At 36.3% G+C, this 22,294-nt stretch overlaps 1 protein-coding gene across 1 annotated transcript in view; it reads right to left on the bottom strand.

Annotated features, from left to right (window-relative positions):
- The window catches only part of Plcl1 (phospholipase C like 1 (inactive)), a 330,442-nt gene that overhangs the window by 204,809 nt on the left and 103,339 nt on the right, over window positions 1-22,294 (bottom strand). The window lies entirely within an intron of this gene.

The raw sequence follows: 22,294 nt of genomic DNA, 5'->3' as shown, positions 1-22,294 counted from the left end.
AACACTTTATAATTTCAAGAAAGAAAACTCAGTCTGCCTAGGAGCTCTGCCCTCTGTCTGATTTAGCTTCTCATATGACACTGTAGTGTCCAGTTTCCTGATGTTTCACAAACCACTCAACTTCAAAAGCACTAGAGAGAAAGATGATACAAGCAGGTCCTCCAGGGAGCATTCTGAGACAGCGTGTGAAACAGTTGTCCCTCTGACACTACCCTGTAGGAATAGCTGTACTATTTTGGACAGCATTGCACTTACAACATTATTTTCAAAACTATAATATGAAGGACCACTGACAAAGTTTGAGCTAAGAGTCAAAAAGTCCAACAGAGAGACAAGGACCCAATTGTTACTGACTGTGTACCAAGGGATGACACACGTTAACTTATTTAATCCTACCATGAGCCTATAGCAGAAGCATTACCTTTTTTTTTGTGATGGTACCAGGGTCAGAAGCATAATTGTTATCCTCACCTTTCAGAGAAGGAAATCAAAGCACAAAGAGGCTAACGGACTTGCCCTGTGTAGACAGGATTCAAACTCAAGCAATCTGACTTAACAACTTGTCATTGGCTAAGCACAACAAAATTTATTTCTCATTCATGTTACAAGTCCAACACAGATCTTAAAGGGAGATCTGCTCTCCACAGTCAGTCAGACAATTGAGCATGAAAAAATATGATCAGGATACATATTTCCTCACTCATGAAGATAAGAAAAGAAAATGAGAGAAATCCCACAAGTCCTTGAGGTTTCCTCCTGGAAGGAGTATGAGTCAATATCCCCTCTTAGTTCACTGATCATTACAAATGACATGGCCATGCTTAAGTTCAGAAGAGGTACAAAATGCAATCTTACCATGTTCCAGGAAGACAGGGAGCCAAGATATTTCAAGTCAGAACTAATGACAGTCATAGCGCAAGTCAATGAATGAAGATTTCAAAAACAAAAGGAACATTTCAATCAGCAAGAAGGTAGAACTTCCAAGATCAGTGTTTTAGTTATGTTGAAATATCATTACAGCAAATGATACACAGGTAAATTTTTGTGCTTCAGTAGAAAACTACACATAGAAAGCCACCTCTAAGTATCTGATTCTAATCCTGTGATATTATTGTAGATAATTGCATTATAAAATCATTCTGTCCTGTACAGTGAAGGTTCTGTTCACTTGCCATCCTCACAGTAAAAGTGGGTAGTTTGATCTCTGTGTACACACATGGAATATTCTTCATCTAGAAATGTGACTGATCTTTGGGTTCTTTAAACAGGTTACAGAACCTACCTTGCTTCTTACTTATGAGTTAAGCAAAAATCTTTAACACTATAAACATTTTTATATCTGTATGTGGGTCTGATTTTTACTTTTTTTGGCAGTACTGGAGTACTGGGGATTAAACTCAGGGCCTCATGCATGCTAGGCTAGCACTCTCCCACCTAAGCTATACTTCTCCAGCCACTTTGGGTTTTGTTTTCAAGACAGGTGAGCCTTGAACTCAAAGATACTCCTGCCTCTACTTCCCAAATAGCTGGGATTACAGATTACACCACCATGTCCAGCTTGTTTCTTGAGATAGGAGCTTGCTGATTTTTTTTACCTGGGCTGGCCTCAAACTGCCATCTTCCCAATCTCTACCTCCTGCTTATCTTGGATTACAGCCATGACCAACCATGCTTGCCTTAACTTTTTAAAATTATCTTTTAACTAGTCCATTATTTTCATAATGAACTTTAATTTTTACAACAGCTTTAGATTACAGAAAAATTCTGAAGATTGTATTTTCCATATCCCTCACAATTTCCCCTATTAAAATTTATATATATGGTCTCTTTATCACAGTTAATGTGCCATTACTGATAATTACATTAACTGAAATTCATACTTTGTTCAAATTTCCTTAGTTTTTTACCTAATGTCCTCTTTCTGCTCCCAAAGTCTGTCTAGGATACCACACTAGTTAGTTGACATGTCTCCTTCGGCTCCTCAAGGCTGTGATAATTTCTCAGCTTCCTTATTTTTGACAACCCTGGTAATTTTGAGACGCACTAGTGAAGTATTTTGAAGAATGTCCCTCAATTAGATTTCACCTGATATTTTTCACATGATCAAACTATGATTATGGGTTTTGAGAGGAAGACAACAGAGGCAAAGTGCCGTTTTTCTCACATTATATCAAATGATTTACCATTGTTGATGTTGGCCTTAATCACCTGTTTACTTTTCATTGGTTTTCTCCACTATAAAGCTGCTTTTACCCCCTTTCCATACTGCACTCTTATATCAGTATGGTCTTATGGACATTTATTTTATATTTGAGGTCATAATGTACTTTATTTATTTTAATAAATACTACTTTATTTTGTTGCCCAAACAGTTCTAATTTAGCCATTGGGCACTCTTACAACTGGCCTCTAAGTGTCTTTGACATAGTCCAGATCACTGTTGATTTATTTTGTTGTTGTTTGGCTTTTTTATATTTAGAGTACTTCCCTACTTGTGGGCACTACAAGACATACAGACCCATCTGGTATATTTCCTGCTCAGTCCTAGGATCATCCATTCCTGAAAACCAAGCCCTGAACACTGGGTGTGCTTATTGCTCTAGGATTTTCATCATTTCTAGGCTCTCTCAGCAGACAGAGCAAGCAAATGTATGCATATGTAATAACCCATGTACAGACATTTTTCTATAAATATTTCCAAACATATCCATCTCTAGCTATATTAAGCTAAATGGGTGACACAGATGTCTCCAATTCTCAACCAAGTGGATCATTCTAGACCTTTCCCCTGGGTTATCTGTAAATGCTTATTCCAACAGTGAGAAACTTAGCTCCCAGCATCCACTGTTTATTTACTGAATTGTTCATATACATATAACATATATACTATACATACATAGTAGAGCAAAACTATTAACCCATATCCATGTAAGAAACAATTTTTCCAACTAGTATATAGGGCTTAGAACACAGTTTCTTCTTTTGCCTTAGCATATGGACTCCACTCCTTTCTAAGAAAAAAGGCACCTTTTTCTCTCATTCCCTTCAGAAGATTGTCTCGCACATGGGTGACACAGTCGTATTACTTTAACACTTTCTGCACTCAACCCTCCAACCCCTGAACCTCCCAAATGATTTTTTACATTCACAAACATTAAGGTTCACTCAGTGCTATAGTTACACAGATTTTAACATATGTATGTTATCATTTCATCACCTAAAAAAAATCTTGTCCTTCATGTATTCAACTCTGTCCTTGTGTCCCCACCAACCAATGATAGTTTTACTGCCACTATAGTTTTACCTTTTCCAGAATTAGAATTAGAATCCAGACAGCATAATGAATCCCACCAAACACTGTTTTAAAGGGGAAGAAGAGGAGAGGAAATGGGAATATAATGGAAGGGGTGAACTTGTTCAAAGTATACTGTACTCATATATAGAATTTACACAATGAAGCCCCCTCATATTATTAATGTATGTTAATTCAAAAGATAATAAAACTATTAGAGTAATATAATAAAAAAAGAATTAGAATCATACAGTATTTAGATTTTCACTTAGCAACATGCATTTAAGAAGAGGTCTGGTAGAGATGAACCAATGTGGGTTGTAATACACATGTGCATGGGAACAATGCTAGGAATCTCTGTATAGCTATCTTTATCTCAAACTAGCAAAAACACTATGCCTTTCTTATCTCTTATGTTTTTCTCTTCAACAAAATCAGAGAACAAGAGGGTGGAACAGGTTCTGCCTGGAAGAAGGGGGCAGAGGGACAGAGAAGTGGCCCAAACAATGTATACACATGTGAGTAAATGTAAAAACAATAAAAAAATTTTTTTAAAAGACTCATTCATGTCTTTTTGTGACTTGATAGTTCATTTATTTTTATCATTGAATATTTTATTATATGGATGTACAAGAGATTACTCACCCGTTGAAAAACACCTGGGTTGATTCCAGTTTTGGTGATTATGAATAAAACTTCTCTAAACATTCACAAGTTTTTATGTGGATGTAAATTTTCAAATTAATTTGGTAAATACCTAAAAGCATAATTGCTTAATTGTACAAGACTATCTTCAGCTTAGTAAGAAACCTCTAAGCTATCTTCCAAAGTGACTATATTTTTCATTCTCACCAACAAAGAATGAGAATTCCCGTTCTGCAATCTTGTCATGAATTGGTATTGGTGTGGTAGTTTAGGACTTTTTGGTTTGGTATTTTTGCCATTCTAATAGATGTCTAGTGGTATCTCATTGTTGTTTTTGTTTGCACTTCCCTAACAACAATAATATTAAGAAACTTTTCATATGCTTATTTGTCTCATATGTATATTATAAGCTATATTTCTTTGTACATAGATAGATAAATAGATATCTTCTTTATAACTGTCTAGGATAACTGACTGGCTTTTTGCTCATTATTTAATTGGACAGATGATGACTTTTTAGAATAAGTTATTTCCCTGGGCACTGACCCCCTTGATTTCCTCTTTACTCTTATTTTGGGGGAATATCTAGGATACATATTGAATTGTCCTTCTGTAAAATCCAGTGCACTTAACAATTTCCCTGGCATGGTCTATGGATCGTTGGAGCTAGTGGTGACCATGGTTATCTTTATGGCAAGATGTACTGAGTCCTAGCTGTGTGCCATATAATATGAGTGCACTGCATGGGTTATTTCACTTATTCCTCACAACCCTAAAAGGTAGGTTCTTTCCGTATACCTGTTTTATAAATAAGAGACTGAGCCTTAGATAACATTAGGTAGTTAACCCATGTTTATAGTTAACAAGCAACAGAAGCACTGTTGAATCCAGAGATTTTGAGTCCAAAGCCTGATTTTATCCACTGTGGACTATCCAAACTGCCTAGGAACTAGAAAACTAAAAAGTTAGGATAACTTACATATTTTCCCAGTTCTTAAAAGTATTTCACCTGAGACACCAAACTATTCATTTTTGGAAATGACAAAAAAGATCATTATTACCTATGAAACAGGAATAGAACAATTACTTTTCATCCATAAACAATGTCTACGTAGTCGAGATAATGTTATCTTAATGCTGCTACTGAATAAGATATAGAGGAGAATTAGGCAGTGTTTGCTTCCAGGATGTAATGCTTAGGACAAAGGATGTTTCAATATCCCCAAGTCACAACAGTGATGTAACCACAAAAAGCCACAGACCTATACCTATGCCTACCAGGGCTCTCAGCTGTAGTAACTAAAGTTGGCATACCGCCTGATGCTAAGTTAGCCATTCCTCTCATTGTCCTCTGAAAAATCTTAATGCTATTTCTAGAAATCACAACTAAGATACCTAAGGAAGTGTCCCTGATAAAAGAATGACCACTCACTGCGTCCCAGGCTCCCCATGACCAAACCCCTCTTGACACTTGAGTTGGAGCTTTGAGATGGAAGAGAAGGCAGGCCTCCTCAGACACAAATAAGATTCCAGCGCCTCAGGGAAATGAGTGTTGCTGGGCCTCAAATCATCATTAGGCTGTCTGACACTGGTACAAAGGCTTGGCCAGCCACCTCTGCAAAAGAAGTAAATGCTGTGAAGAAAGACTCCACCACCACCTGCTCAGCTACCAGCACCAGTACTTGGGAACTGCACGTTCTGCTGTCACTTTCACCTGGACTTTTTCTTTTTTTTTTTCAATCCTCTTCTGGAAAGTAAAATTTTGACTTTGGTAAAAACCTCCTTTTATCCACAGAGTTCTTGGAAAGAGTGTTTTGGGATTCTTTTTTTTCCCATGCTTGACATGCAAATTCTGCATGGATTCATTCCTCATTTAAATATGGATAGGAGATAAGATTTAGACTTGGTGTCCTGTAAAATGCAATTGCTTATATTCAAATCCTGCTACTTTATTTTTGCATTGTTGACACTTCTTTTACTGATTAATTCTTGAGATCTGCTTAAATCAGGTGAATTCATTTCCAAACATTTTTTAAAAAGCAGATTATATGAAGGCTAAATCCCCTCTTGAGCTCAAAATTAAACAACTCAATCTCATTTGGATGGTGGGGCTGTTCTAACCTAACTTCAAGCTACTTAGGGCAAACAGCCAAAATGAGAATTCAGGATCTCTGGAACTCTAAATGGTATGTTGGCTGCTAGGGACGAGCTCATTTTAAACAATCTCATTTTAAACAAATGCTCCTTCACCCAACTCTTTTTTTTTTTTCATTTTTCTTTTATTATTCATATGTGCATACAAGGCTTGGTTCATTTCTCCCCCCTGCCCCCACCCCCTCCCTTACCACCCACTCCGCCCCCTCCCACTCCCCCTCCTCAATACCCAGCAGAAACTATTTTGCCCTTATCTCTAATTTTGTTGTAGAGAGAGTATAAGCATTAATAGGAAGGAACAAGGGGTTTTGCTGGTTGAGATAAGGATAGCTATACAGGGCATTGACTCACATTGATTTCCTGTGCGTGGGTGTTACCTTCTAGGTTAATTCTTTTTGATCTAACCTTTTCTCTAGTACCTGTTCCCCTTTTCCTATTGGCCTCAGTTGCTTTAAGGTATCTGCTTTAGTTTCTCTGCGTTAAGTTCACCCAACTCTTAATTCCTACAATATGAGGTCGTGTTCCACGTTACTCTAGGAGGAAACAAGCAGCTCTGCTCAGCCACCGTGTTGCTTCCTTCCAGATCACTACCTCAGGGCTGCCACTCACATGCAAAGTTGTGCAGCAACAGTTGTACAGCAATTGCTTCCTATTATGGTGACCTGACCTCTATTAGTAAAAGTGGACTGAGAGCAAAAACTGTGCTCTTTCATCTCTGAATTCCCTGAACACAGTAGGTACTGACTAAATATTTACTGAATTAAATAAAGCACCATGAGACACTGGATTCTTATTTGGTGAAGCTGTTTAGCAGCATAGCTAAACAAATACTGAGTGTTAAACCATAAAAATATAAATTAAAAAAATCAAATAGGACCTATGTATCTTCACTAAGACATAAATAAGATATTCACTTTTATTTGCTTGTTGCTTCTTCTTTACATCTATGTCATATCTGTGGTTCACAATGAAATGCTTCAACATTATGAATCTATATTATAATATTTCAGCAAACCTTACTGGGCATGCACACTCCACAGAGAGTCCGCTAACATTTAATCAGAAAGGCCACACATAAGTGGCTACTACAATACTTCAACTTTATTTATCTAGAGTCATGACTAGAGGCCTTCTACTTAGCATAATGAGTGTACTTAGCATAATGAGTGTTAGAAATGTTTTTTTCTAAGGGCCTGGTGAGGTGGCTCATTCCTCTAAACCCAGGTACTAGGATGTAGAGATCAGGAGAATCATAGCTTAAGGTCAGCCCTGAGATACCATGTCAACAAATAAACTAGGTGTGGTGCTTAAGTCTGTTATCCCAATTATGTGGATGGCATGGACAAAAGGATTGGGTCTGGCCAGGACAAAAACAGAAGACCTTATCTGAAAAATAACTAAAGCAAAAGAAGTGCTAGAATATAGCTCAAGTGGTAGAGTGCTAAAGTTCAAATCCGCTGTCATGCCTTTCAAAAAAGAAATGAGTTTTTCTTGGTGAAAATAATGGCTTATTATTAGAAAAATGAATGTTAAAATTGGGCTGCCAGTAGCAAAATTAGTAGTATTCAAGATAGACAAATTGGTTAAAAAACATTAAAGAGACATTCCCTTGCCTTACATGGAAATGCACAGGATGCTTTGACTCTACTATGGGGTGCAACGCTGATCCCCAAACAGTCCTATGTGCAGCCATAGGATTGAAAGGTTATGGCAGAGTTAACCAAATGCTGCCCCTAAAATACTGTCTTATCTGCTCTGAGTAAATCTTTCATGCAATGTGTGAACAAAATATTTCTTCCCTAATCACTTGAGACTTATTTAAGTTTATAAAACAAGCTGTCTAATAAGTGCTTACCTAAAAATAGCTTTTAAAACAATCTGTGCTTATGGTGGAATTTGGGTCAGGTCTTGATTTCAGTGTAACCTGGTAGAGGAATGTAGTCAAGTAGTTAAAACCTTTGCCTACCTCTAACTTCAGGTAAAAGTTGTATTTCTCAAAAAAGAACCTATTAGTATTGCATAACACATTTATTTAGGTCATTGATTTGTAAACTGGTTCCTTGGTTTTTGGTTTAGTTTTTTGTTTGTTTCTTTGTTTTTTGGGCTTTTGGTTTTTTTGGCTTTTATTTGCCCTTTATGCTAAGAAAGCTACAATAATGAAGCAGCTTTTTCTACAGTTGAATATCGTTGATGTAGAATAAAATTAGCAACCTCATTAGAATATGGGACTCTAACTTGGCAAACTGGATTTAGAATACCATATATGATTAACATATATATGAATATCTTTCAAGTGTTTTCACATAGGCATTTTTTGTCTAGTAACCGAAAGCCACCTCTGCCTCTAGAAGGAACACTCATGAAGTCACCCAATAGGAAAAATGATTCACTTCCTATCCTTTAGCTAAAATGAAGTATCAGCTGTGCTCCCATCATTTTATCTCTACATATCTCAGCTTACATTGTTGAAGTCAAAGTGCGTTTCTCAAACCAAAGTCTGAAGATCTAGCAAAGAGAAAGGTTTTCAATATTCCTCGCCCAATTAGAAAACCAACAGAGGTCCAAATGGTTCTTGTTGCTGTCATTTTTGTTTCATTTTTGAGACATGGCCTCACTATGTTTCCCAGGCTGGTCTCAAACTCCTGAGTTCAAGCAATTCTCCTGCTTCTGCCTGCTGAGTAGCTGACACTATAGGCGTGCTCTACTGCATCTGTCTTTAAATGTATTTTAGGGTCTGGCATCAGAAAACAACCCAGAAGTGTTAATATTTGTATAGTGATAATCCCTCTCTACCTTTTCTTCAAAAGTATAACTTTCCAGTGATTCCTATGCATTACAGGAGGGTGTGGAATGGTTCTCTATGTTCTAGTAGTGTCTCGGGGGCAGCATATACTGGAATCTGGAACAAAGGTACAAGCTATGTTGCAGGTCATTGAGAAAATGCCCAAAGTTTTACTAAAATCTCATGATCTGTCATTCCAGTCAACATTTAAAAGTATTCAGGTCCTGGACTCAGCATATCAGGAATCTCACCCAAATTGAGCAGGATGTAAATAAAGAGAAGAAAAAGGAATGAATAACAGTATTATGAACTCTCATATCCACTTATATAACACTCTTGACACCACGAAGCAATGGATGATCCTCCAAAGGCAAATAAAATGTGACACTGTGTTAAGTTTATCATTTCTGTGGGGGAGGGGGTGAGTTTGACAAAGATATATTGTAAGCACTTTTGTAAATCTCCAATATACCCTCACTACAAAAATAATATGATAATAAAAATAAAAATAAATTCTTACTTTCCTCAAAAAAAACACCTTTATCATTTCTGAAATGCCCCTGATCTTTTTGTGCTCTTGAAGAAAACCTGACTTTTGAATATGCTCTCAAATACTTCTCTTCTATAAATTGCTAAACTATTTTTAAATGATGACTAAATCAATATACAACTATGTGGTTTTGAGCTTTGAATAAGGTATATTATACCCAAAATATCCATGTTTGGGATTGTGATTCATTTTACAATGTTTAAAGGCTTAATTTGATTTAAAGGAATACTATGCCCATTGGTTTTCCATAGTTAGATAGTTTTTTATAGTGCTGGGGATTGAACCCAGGGCCTTACAATGCTAGGCTCTACTACTGAGTTACACTCTTAGCCCCTCTATATAATTTTTTTTTTTTAAAGCCAGACTCTGGCAAATAGTTCATGAGACCCTATCTTGGAAATATCCAAAACAAACAGAAGTAAACCAAGGCTGGTGGAATGGATCAAGTGGTAGAGTGCCTGCCTAGGAAACGTGGGGCCCTGAGTTCAAACCCCAGTACCACTAAATAAATACATACATAAATAATAGATAATATAAAGCATGATGCAGAATAGGGAGGAAGTTTGGTCCCAGGTTTTTCATTTTTGATTGTCTGGTCATATTTATTTATATGCAATGATTTTGGAATGATATGAGGAAAGTGTTAATGGGGATTATTTTGGGAAAATGGGAATTAGAGCTGGAATGGGAGGAAGACTTACATTTTGTGGTGTGAACTTTATGAAATAAATATTAAATTAAGATAAAGGTCTTTAGGTAGTTAAATTCTTTGGATTTAGAAATCACTAGATTATATATCTATATATATTTTTTTCTTTTGTGGTGCTGGGGATGCTATGTAAGCACTCTACCACTGATATATCTTTATTCTAGCTGCTCTCCTGCAACTTTGTAGAGCAACCATAGAGGCTGGACTTTAAAGTATATACCAAATATAACATGTATTACATTGAGCATAAACCTATTCGCTTCTCCAGTAACTTATTGTACACTATTTGGGTTGGGCAGCAGAAGTTAAAAAATTAAGCCTGAACTAACATGAAATTCAAAATGAAGGGAACTAGGAGGAAAGGAGAATTTTTTCCCCAGGTGGCTGGGAATAAAGGAATTTGGTTGGACATTCAAATCCTGTGGAAATGCAGAGGTGAACAGGATGAAGACCATCAAGTGGAAAAGAGACATACAGTGAGAAACAAAGTGAAAGAAGTTATGTAGTGAGGTTACAAACAAAAACAATAAAACTGAAAGGGCAAGAAAAGAAGCATGTGTGTGAGGAAGAGGTGGGGTGGAGGGAGGCTTGGGAAAAGCCTTTGGAGAAGACAAGCTAATATTTCTTGAATACCTTCTAATTGCTGCCCAAGAAGGACAAGACAGTGTGTTTTAATCTTAAAACTGTTTCTGAGGAGGATGTAGTTTTACAGAGGATGAAGCCAAAGATTATAGAACACAAATGCCTGGGCATCTTAAGATAGACATCAGGATCAGGATAGAACCAAAATGTGGATGGTTCCAAAGTCCGTGCTGTTTTGAATAAAAACACTTGTTTTCCTGCAAAAATCTGCTAACCCCCATATACATTAACCCACCTAATCTTATTTAATCCCCACCTAAAATCATGTGCAATAGGCTTTGTCAACCCCATTTTACACATTAGAAAAATAAGTCCAAAGAAGGAAATTAATTGACCAAAGTTCTACACCTTGAGGAAGGTTTAAGATTCAAGCCCAGATCTAGCTTACCCTTACTTGGAGATGAGCTTGAAAGAAGTACAGTAGACAGAGAAGGAAAGAAAGGCACAGGAGAGCTGCTTCCCACTTCTGATGCCTAAAGGTCACAGTACACGTAAAGTCAGAACTGAGAGTCTCCTGGACATCTCATTTTCCCAAAGAGCATTTACTACACTATATGACCCTTAGCAAAGGGCAGACAGCATAAACTTCCTAAGCTGACTGCTACCAGCACAACTTTTCCCTAGAGAACTCCGCTCTCCAAAATTCCAGGCCACCATCCAAAATTCCAAATGCCCTCCCAGAAAGGGAACTCTGAGTTAAACAGATCCCATCCTCAGAGAGTAACTGAGGAGCGTCTGGCCATGACTCAGGAAATTAGGCACTGCTATGATTCACCTCTCTACATGGGGCTTCCTGAGGCCATGAGTAGGAAGCAGGCTGGGAAGGAATGAACAACTACCCCCACACACAGATGGACATGTAAATGTTATTACAGGAGTGATCAGGGTCACCTAGGAAAGGTTCTCAGGACACTTGGGCTGTCCTCTAGGCTGGATCAATGCTTAGTTCTTCCAACACAAATTCATAGTGTCCATTGCTACTCTTTGAAAAAAAAGAACACAAGAATGAACTTTTAATAGCATCCTCTCTGGCCAGAATGGGCACAAAGGTTTCTCCAGCTATATATGGAAACACATCCAGGCTCTGCCAAGAACCTAAAGCAAGAGTCTTTAATTCTCCTCTGAATATGAATCATGATCTAAACAACAAATTCTGAGTTGAAAATAATTTTCAAGGGAAGAAAGGGGAGATCAGTTATGCAAATATGTGCATACCTTCTGGAAATAAAAGCAGTGGGAAACTAAATGCCATTTCAGTTTTCTTGAAGAGTAAATCTTCTACAAGAGAAATAGCAAGTCTCCTTCTAGATGGCTTGTATGGTTGTTTGTATGACTATATTGTTATTTAACTTTACAGACTTTTAAATGGCCATGATCTTCACTCTTAAAACAAAAAAGTATTTGTTTCACATTGAGATAATCCACATTGAGATAATTCTTAAAAACAATTATAAGCATCTTTAATTCAATAAGATGTAATGTGGTTTTACATTGGGGGGGTTGAGGCAGAGTCTCATCCTGATAAATTGTCCATTTTTAAATCTAGTATTTTTAAAAATCTAATGGAATATAGCCAGGCGCCAGTGGTTCAAGCCTGTAATCCTAGCTACTTAAGAGACTAAGGTCAGGAGGATCACAGTTTAAGACCAGCCCAGGCAAACAGTTCACAAGACCCTGTCTCTAAAACAAACAAAGAAAAATGGACTGGAGGTGTGACTCTAGCAGTAGACTGCCTGCTTTGCAAGTGCAAAGCCCTGAGTTCAAACCCCAGTCCCACCCCCTCAAAAAACTATATACACACACACACATATAATAGATTATAGAAAGAAAACCATTATTCCAGAGAAGAACATTACATCTTAAACATGGTAAATAAAGTTTAAGTTAGGATATTTAATGTTACTAAATGAAGACATGCCGATCAACAAACGCTTATTTCCTTAATTAATACAGTTTAAGGTACTAAATTAGCATTTATGTTTAACTGATTTGGCAAAAAAAAAAATGTCAGAAAGGATGGTTATTGCAAGCATATTAAATGAGGACCTGGTAACTTTGGATTCAAGGAAGACAACAGTTGAGTGTAAGTTTCTCCTGAGGCTTTAGGTCTTTGCATGGAAGAGAAAGTGGATTTGTTACAAATAGCTCCAAGGTAGACAGAGTATCATCAGATGCAAGATCATCAGAGCAAGGCAGATTTAGGGTCAGTATAAAGAAGAACCTCTGAACTATTTTTGCTATACAAAGATAAAATGAATATTTCATTCTCCATAGCAAGAAATATTTTTGAAGTTTTAGCAAGAATTTATTTTAGTATAACAAAGTATAGATGGGGGTGGGGGGCGGAGAAAAAGAGAGAAACATTTCCTGTTACCCAAACAGGAAATGGGAGCAAAGACTCTAAATGGTGGTTTAGTGTCTCTGGTCTTAATACTCTCCTGCGATGGCAGAATCCATGTCATCAGAAGTCTAGCAACACTAACTATTAGATAATGGTTCTGAATGCCCAAGATGGGTGCTGTTTATTATTGTAAAATACGCAGAGGTTACCTAGACCCACCCAAAGCACAGGGACAACAGGTGGAATTTAGGACTTTCCTTGGTCAGGCAAGCCTTTTCATCTAACCATCAAAGCAAGAAATATTTAAGTAAAAGTTGGTAAGTACCTGGCAGTAATTCTTTTATATTTTTAGCTATAGAGAAGAATAAATCTCTATTCTGTTTTGGTTAAGGCTAATATTCACTAATAATTTTCACCTCCAAACAGAGTCTCATGGGTTGCTCAAATTTTCATATTTAATTTTCTCTCCCAAATACAATGTCTACTTTTGCTGTTTCAGCCAATGCACCTTCATCCATTCATTGCACAAGTCCAAAACCTAGACCACATCCCTCTTTCTCATGCCAAGCACAGGACTACTCCCCAAGTTCCAACCACTATCCCTCTCAAATATCTCTTACATCAGGTGATAGGTTAAAAGACTTTCAACCTTTACTCCTCCTTAGAATTATCTAGAGGGATTTTTAAATTGTGGTATGATTTTAGTGTGCTCAAGCCATCTCCAGGATAATTAAATACAAATCTCTGAGGGTGGGACACGCTAAGCAGCAATATTTTTTTAAGTCCTCGGGTGTTTCCTATGTGGAGCCAAAACTAGAGCCACTGAAAAAGAGGAAGTAGACCAGATAAGAAAACACTGGATTGAAGTAATAAAAATATAAAATTATAGACTAGAGAAATTTACAGTTGGGATGCAAATTTGAAAAACAATTTGAAATAACTAAGAGAGATCTTAGAACATGGTGCCAACCTTATACATCATCTCATTACTGAGTATGGGTTAAATGCTTTTTATGTGTCAGACATTAGAAGGTATATGAAGTTGAGTAAGAAATCAGGAATTTATAGTCTAGCAGAAGAAATAACCTATCATGTAGGTTAGTACTATAACAAATGAATAAGATAAAAGCTGGTGAGATGCACAAGATTAAAAAAAAAAATTAGGTGACCCACTAATGAGTGAACCAAAATTTCTTTTGGTACTTCCCATAAGTGTTTTGTTCATGCTAACTGTCCCATAGCCTATAAAATTCATGAAATATGTCAACAGATTTTAGACATGCATTATGCACAAAGTGTAGCTTCCTTTCAATCAATTGTAACAAAAGTGCAGAATCAGTCATCTCCTGTCCTGGATGTTGAGCTCTGTCTCTGAAACTAAATCTCATAACTGAAATTCTGGCTGAGAAATCTCACAAGGCTAAAGCATCCCCTATTGTGAAGAGTCTCAGCTCCCTTAGAATCACAGAAGCTCACTCCCAGAAGCTTAATTCATATGCTGGCCAAAGGGTTCTCTCAGGATAGATTTAGTCTCATAGCACACCCATAGGTACACAGGGAAAAGTTTGGCACTTGCCATTATTAAATGCCAAAGGTTGTAAACCCTCTTGTTCCTGATCCCAATCAGTTCACTTATAGATTCAAATAGTTCTTAAGCCTATAAAAGTAGATTGAAAATTTCCTCATATACTGTTCCTAGATTCTAATTAGTAAGAGCTAAACATCTGTCTGTAGAGTTTATCATGAAAGTGGTACACTTAAGAAAACATGTAACTTTACTATTGAGAACTTCTGCCAGAGATAAAGAATAAGATATGTTGTCTGCCTAAACTTGTTTCTTTACTATCTTAACTACTTGTTCTCTTCTGTACTCTTGTGTGATGCCAAAGATATAACATTTCATTTACACTTGAGACTGACATCTGCCAACCCCAACTTGCCATGCTGCCTAACTTCCAACAATTACTAATGTTCCCACCCCATTCTTGGATGACCAAATGGCTTGAAAAAACAGACATTTCTGAATGTCTAACTTTCAGCACTGCAAAACCCATGAAATTAACCGAAACTATGACATTGATTAGAACCACTCATTTCAGGGTCCACAAGAGTAGCAGACCCAGAGTTCCCTTTTCTGGCTATACCAGGATAGTTGAGTGCCATTCCCACAAAAACAGTGTGGTAATAAAGAAAAAGGGACGGCTCAGAGCTGCGACAGTCTCTGGAGCCACAGTCAGGGCCCCATCCTTCTTTGATACAGACTGCTTCTGTTGTTTTCCTTCAGTTGAAAGCAATACATCTTCTTTTTAGCCCTCTAAAAAAAAGATGTTTATGAAGGTTCATCTGATTTCTTTCCTGGTCTGCATTATCATGTGCAGAGATCAAAGTTACTTATTTGATGAGAAGCACACAACTTAGAAAATTATTTTGGGTATATATAGGTCTTTGGGGATTTTGACTTTTGCCCAGAAAGAACAACTGGAATAAAAATCAGAAGAGATCTGGGTTCTAGTTTTCTATGTCAAACTGTTACCTTGGAGAGGCATCTCTCTTAAGTAAAGTTCTTAGAATAAGTGAACTACAGATAAATCCCATCCCCCTTCTCAGTAGATGGCCTTGTCCTGTGAGCCAATGAACTTGAAGCTATGAAAAGCCAAGTTTTTGTATCTCTCTCTAAATTGAATTATCCTTCCTTCTAAAGGTAAGTTGTCCACCCTGGCTTTTGACTTCATTTCTTCGGTCTCATCTGGATCATTGCTGTTGCCTGAGCATGACCCATGATTTTCCACCTCCATGCCTCTGGCTCATGCTGAATTGCCATTCACTTCATCAGAAAATCTTATTCAAGACCCAATAGAAACACCATTCACTGACTTTTGCCTTTTTGAATCTTGTGCATCTCACCAGCTTTTATCTTTTTCATTTGTTATAGTACTAACCTACATGATAGGTTATCTCTTCTTCTAGACTATAAATTCCTGATTTCTTACTCAACTTCATATACCTTCTAATGTCTGACACATAAAAAGCATTTAACCCATACTCAGTAATGATGAATAAAGTAGATTGAAAATTTCCTCATATACTGATCCTAGATTCTAATTAGTAAGAGCTAAACATCTGTCTGTAGGGCCTATCATGAAAGTGGTACACTTAAGAAAACATGTAACTTTATTATTGAGTAGATTACTATCTAATCACAGATTCAACTTGAAAAGATATCACTTCTCAATATATAGGTACGTAATTCATTTTCGCTTCTCTAGTTTAGAGACTTGCTTCAAAACCCCAGCTAGCAAAGTTGAATAAGAAAGAGATTAGCAAAAAGGGTTTTAAAAAACATTTTATAACCTTTGGAGAAAAATAATTGTATATATGGAAGCTTTGGAGATAAGGACCAGATATCCATTGCAACCAGCTTTCTCTTGCAACTTTCAGCAAAAGACCTCCAGAAAACTCCTTAGATTTTGCTAGTTGTCAGAAATCAGATTTTTCTTGTTTTGAAAAACACCAAAATATTATTTATTTTGTTTTTATGATAACTCTTTTACTTTGTAAACAACCAATAAATATTAGCTGAGTGAAAAATAACAACTTCCTGGTAAGAGTACAAGAGATTAAGAGGTAGTAATAAAAACCGAAATCAGAATCCAGTTACTCAATTTATCTTGTTCAGATTCTTTAGGAATTTTGTACCAGGACTAATTTAATAAGGATTCCAAGGTCCAAGAAATATTCTTCTACATACTGGTAACCCGCAGCATCTTCTGAACTCAAAGTAAATATTTCTGAATATTTACACTCTTAAACAATATATTGAGATAAATAACATTAAATGGTCTTCCCTGTTCCTTTTCCTTATTCTTTTATTTTCCTAGCTAAGATTTATTTTATTCCCTCCAAGAGTCTACCTCTTTAAATGTTAATCATTATTCCTTCTCTGCTCTTGTAAAAACTATAATGATCTTTTGCTTCATTTTGCCTAAACTTAGTATTTAATACATCCTACTTGAAATATTTTAAAACATTCCCTCTATAAAATCAGTATAGTCTTTTATGCATTGATTTATTCATTTAGTTAGTATTTATTGACCACTTACTATATGCTATTTCTAAGTGCTGGGAATATGCCAGTGATTGAAACATACAAATTCTCATTCTCAAGTAGCTTACATTTTTGTGAAGGAAAAAAATAATAAATACACAAGTGCTATGAAGAAAGGTGAAACATGATATGGGACTAGAAAGCATTAGGGAGAAGTACTATTTTAGGTAGTATTCTCAAGGGCAAAAAGAGGGAGCAGACCTTTAAAAATCTAAAAGTGCATTCCTGGTAGAAACAACTTATGTGCTAAGGCCCTGAGGCAAAAGCCTGACTGGTGTAGGGAAGAATAGCAATGAATGATTAAGAAATTCTATATCCCATCAGATTACAGCCGCTAAAGACTTCATTAAGACTCATAAACTTTCTATTTTTTAAATTGCTTTTGCCATAGAAATTGCCATATGAAATAAAATAATCTATAATATATTGTTTCCTTGAGTTAATTATGCTAAGTACCTGTAAGACTTAGTTCCAGATCGATCTAAAGTATCAGATATGAAAATGACTTGGTGTAACAGTAATGCAGTTTACAGTCTTGTTCTCATTCTCAGCCACAGTCTGTCCAGACATATGAAATGACAAGCTAAGTACATATACATGTCTAAGAATTTATCACACTTATTGCTACTACCTTTATACTTAGATATTCACTTTCTCTTCCACTAGAATGTTAAGTTCTAAGAGAGCACAGGCTTGGTTTTGTTAAACTTATTCCAGGTGTCTAGAAAATAGTACCTGAACTACCTATTAGACATTCAGTAAATATTGAAGAGCAAATAGGAATGTTACAAAACAAGATAAAAAATGTGACAGAAATAAAAGGGATATGTTGGGATGGTATAGAATGTCAGGCACTGTGATGACTGCTTTAAAGTACAGTAGACAATAAGTATAACAACTTTACAAAGTAAATACTGCTTTTATCCTCATGTTACAGTTGAAGAAACAGTGACTCAGAGAGGCAGATTTAACCAATTTGTAAGTGTCCAAGCTCACATATGAACTCAGGAAGTTTGAGTCAAGGAATAAGGAAATACACAAAATTTTTTATTAATAAACTGTAAGTATTATGGTATATTCTTTTTCAGGAACAGAGCACTTCTCAGATAAAGGAAGGGAAAAATACAAGGGTTCTCTTGGAAGGGATGCCAAAATCAGCCTCGCTATACATCTTATAAATGGTTGAAGAGACTGAGTAATATGGTGTTTCAGATTTTGCAAATGACACATTAAGCATCCAAATGCCAACCTGACAAAAATAAAACAAAGTACAGTTAGAGAATGGCAAGTGATAAGGTCACAGGGCTCAAGAATGTGATCTGGCAACTCTGTGAAGCAGGTAGGTGTCTCTCCAATTTCCATCCCAGTATGTGTTTCCCTGGTTCAGTCTGTCCCACTGTCTTCTAATTGATTAAAGCTCCAGAACATGGTAACCTATCCCATGTCAAACTTAAGAGTACAAGGGGCACTAGAACTCACAGAGCAAGCCTCAACCTGAAATCCAACCTAATCACAGGCTTTGTGTTCTGACCAGGATGTCAAATCCCACAGACTGGAAAGAGCTAGCTCAGTCCAGTCTTCCAAGAAACAAATGCCAGGACAGTATAACTAAGGTGTCCCTTCTCAAAGTGAACAAAAGCCTTTTAGCTAAAATGCCTGGCTGCTCTTCAGAGTGAGCCTGTTGAACTGATCATTATCACACATGACACAAATTGAAACTACAAACATGTTTAAAGAGCTTCTTAAATGAATTCACAATCATGAATCTAAATGGGATTTAGCAAAGCAGGGGCCACTTCTGAGAAGACAAAGATCAGTTTCAACTCCTGTCACATGCTTCTTGGGCCAGTATTGGATATGTAATGCTACAGCTCAAGGAATTATATAGGTTTATATAATTCAAGGAATTATATAAGGTTTGATATATATGAAACTTCTCATACAAAATGTTCAGTAGCTACCAGACCTCAGAATAACAAATTTACTTCCTCATACTTATAACCTTATAATCCTTTAGTGTATTTTCATATGCTATCAAGAAACCAATAATCCTTATCTTTTAAGTCACTACACAAGCAATTACAACATGAAAAAAAAAGTTCAGTAATGAATATCTTACTGAATTTAAACCTAAACTAATGATAATTTTTATTTGTTTTCATCTTAACCCATATCCAAAAAATACAAGTTAGGTACTCTTAGGTAGTAAGCATATGAAAACTGAGGTTCTGAGAATTTATGTGACTTAAGGTCATGTGACTACTCATTGGCAAAGCATGTACTCAAAGCCTGGCAGTTTGACCTAGAAACCACACTAAGCCATAACCACTCTCGATTGCTTCCATTCTTTTCTATAAAAATAAAAATTTATCACAAGGTACTTCCTTACACAGTAATCTTCAAATCAATCCATGTCAAATCAAATCCTCTAATCTAACACAATTGATATTACATATAACAGAGTTAAACAAAAAAATAGATGAGGATTGTTAACTTATTTTCCAAAAGTATTATGAAATGTTCAACTCTACTTTGTAGCTTAATCAGAAAATACTAAAAGCACATCTATAGTTTTCTACTGAAAATGGGAATTCTGTCTTAAACTCCATATCTTAAACAAAGAAAATTTTATCTCCTTTCTTCTCTGGGTGGTTTTAAAACAGAAAAGCTCAGTTGGAGAGTCATTAGATGACATGTGGATAGAGATAATATTTCCATGTAAAACAGAGATCAACTACCCTGTGGACACAAAAATTTCTATCTGGGAAAAAGTCATCAAGCAAAGAAAAACAAACACAAAACTGTTTTAACATTTTAACTAAATTACATGTAAACAAAGACCCCGAAACTTCAAGCAGCAATAGTTGTGGTTTGTAGAAAATGATCTTGAACACAGACAGATGTGTAAAACCACGAGGATCTGCAATTTATTATGCCTGATGTTAAAGTGCCATTCTCACACCTACAACATGAAAAGTCATTTAAAACTGTTTGACATGCTATATCTTTTAAAGTCATATACCAAAATATTTGTGAATGAAATGATATGACTTGACTGGAAATAATCCGGATTGGGAAAAGCAGAGAAAGAAAAGGAGGCGCAGATGAAACAAGGAAAGCCAGGACATGAATTGTTGAAAAGGCTACAGATACATAGGTGTTTGCTATATGATTCTCTTTGTTTTTTATTTATACTACTTTACTTGTCTATGCATATGTCTGACATGTCCCAAAATGAAAAGGTTTTTACAAGGAAGCTATTTAAGAGTTTTCAAAGTACAGAGTACATTTGAGCTAATTTGGAATATTAGTGTGTGTGTGTGTGTGTGTGTGTGTGTGTGTGTGTTTGTAACAGTCTGTGCTAACAATTTAAAATTCAGAGAATGAATACAATACAAATGCCTCTACTACACAAGACACAGTTCTCAATCTGCCTCAGTTAGTTCAGGGAAAACATAAAATAACTAAGTCAAAGCCAGAGGCTCATAGTTTGTTTTCTTCTGTTCTTCAGATTTATAATCCTAATCTCAGCTAGCCATTTCAAAATTCATTTAGGCCTATAAAACAAAGATGATACATATTGAGTGAGGACAGAAATCACAAAGAAAAGATACATCATTTTATGTGACAGTATCACCAACAGATACTCAGTTCAATAGGAATTGCAAAACATGGTTCCAATAAACTTTAAACAGCCACGACTTGGAGCTTCCCTGATAGGTTTCACTCTCCCTCTAGCCTTCTCACTCAAGGCCCATATTTCTCACGTAAGTTTTGGTTCTCATGATCACTCTATGACACCAAGCTGCAAAATACCACAGTTTGTTTTTACTAAAGATAAATGGCCCAATCTTTCACTGAAATGTTTCTTGGTTGTTTATCAAATCTGTGTCCCCAAAAACTGTTGAAAGAATATACAATGAAATTCTCTGAATTTCTCATTGGAACTACCAAACCAAACGGATAATAGCACTTGATTATATTTTAGAACCTACTTTTAAAAAGCAACTGTGAGACAGGAGGAGTGGTTTAAGCAGTAGAGAACCTGCTTTGCAACCACAAAGCCCTGAGTTCAAACTCCAGTCCTGATGGAAAAAAAAAGCAACTGTGTCAGAAAGTAGACCATAATTGCCTTTATTCACAATTATGTGACCTTCTACATATGAAAAACAAACAAGAAAAATGAATGATGTGTGATTTACTTATATTTTCTCTTAGATTCATGCCTTCAAATTAGTATTTTCTTTTGAAAATAACCCTAATACGACCTTTTTACTTCCTTGACTCAAGCTAGATTACTGGGGCAGAATGGAGAAGAAAGGAGGGAAGGGGAAGATGGCAATGGATTCCATTTTGAGGAAGCACTCTTATCCTGGGTAGAGAGAATCCCTTCTCCAAAGTGATTTCAGGATCAGTTAACAGGGAACATTTTTTTATTAGACAGGATTGCTGTGTATTTAATAAGAAGGGAAGTCCACTGGGCCAAAACTTCTAAATTACTTCCCCTTTCTGTAAGAAACAAAAACTAAACCTTTTTTTTTATCAAAGGAAATAGATAAACAGCTTCCAAGTTCAACAAGCCCAGATGTTTTAGGGCACACAAGAAACTATAAATGGGAGCTACAACCCAGTGAACACCTTTTCTAACCCAGACCTGGTGCCATTACTCTCATGCATCCTGTCATGAACCTCTCACCCTCACCTGAAAAAAGAGGGGGACCCTGTCTCAGGAGATAAACCAGGATTATAACACAAATCCATCTGATTCTAAAACTTGTTTCCTACTCCATTTACCTGGAAACATAACACATCCCATCACTTTGCTACAGTTTAAAGCAGCCTTGGGAACACGCCTATGTTTTTTCACCCCTAGGTAAACACATAATCCAAAACCTGATGATTCTATACAATTCCCAGATACAAGAAGCCACATTTTAATTCCTATATTTACTAATCTACAAACATGCACAAAACATGTTTACAAAGGATGATAAAGTACATGTGTAATATCACACAAATCTCATGCTAAAAACATACTAGCAAAAAACTACTAACCAAAAGAACCCAATGTGCC

This window comes from Castor canadensis, chromosome 4 (genome assembly GCF_047511655.1).
Source record: "Castor canadensis chromosome 4, mCasCan1.hap1v2, whole genome shotgun sequence".
NCBI classification, from domain to species: domain Eukaryota; kingdom Metazoa; phylum Chordata; class Mammalia; order Rodentia; family Castoridae; genus Castor; species Castor canadensis.
This window is presented reverse-complemented; position numbering and strand designations above follow the sequence as displayed.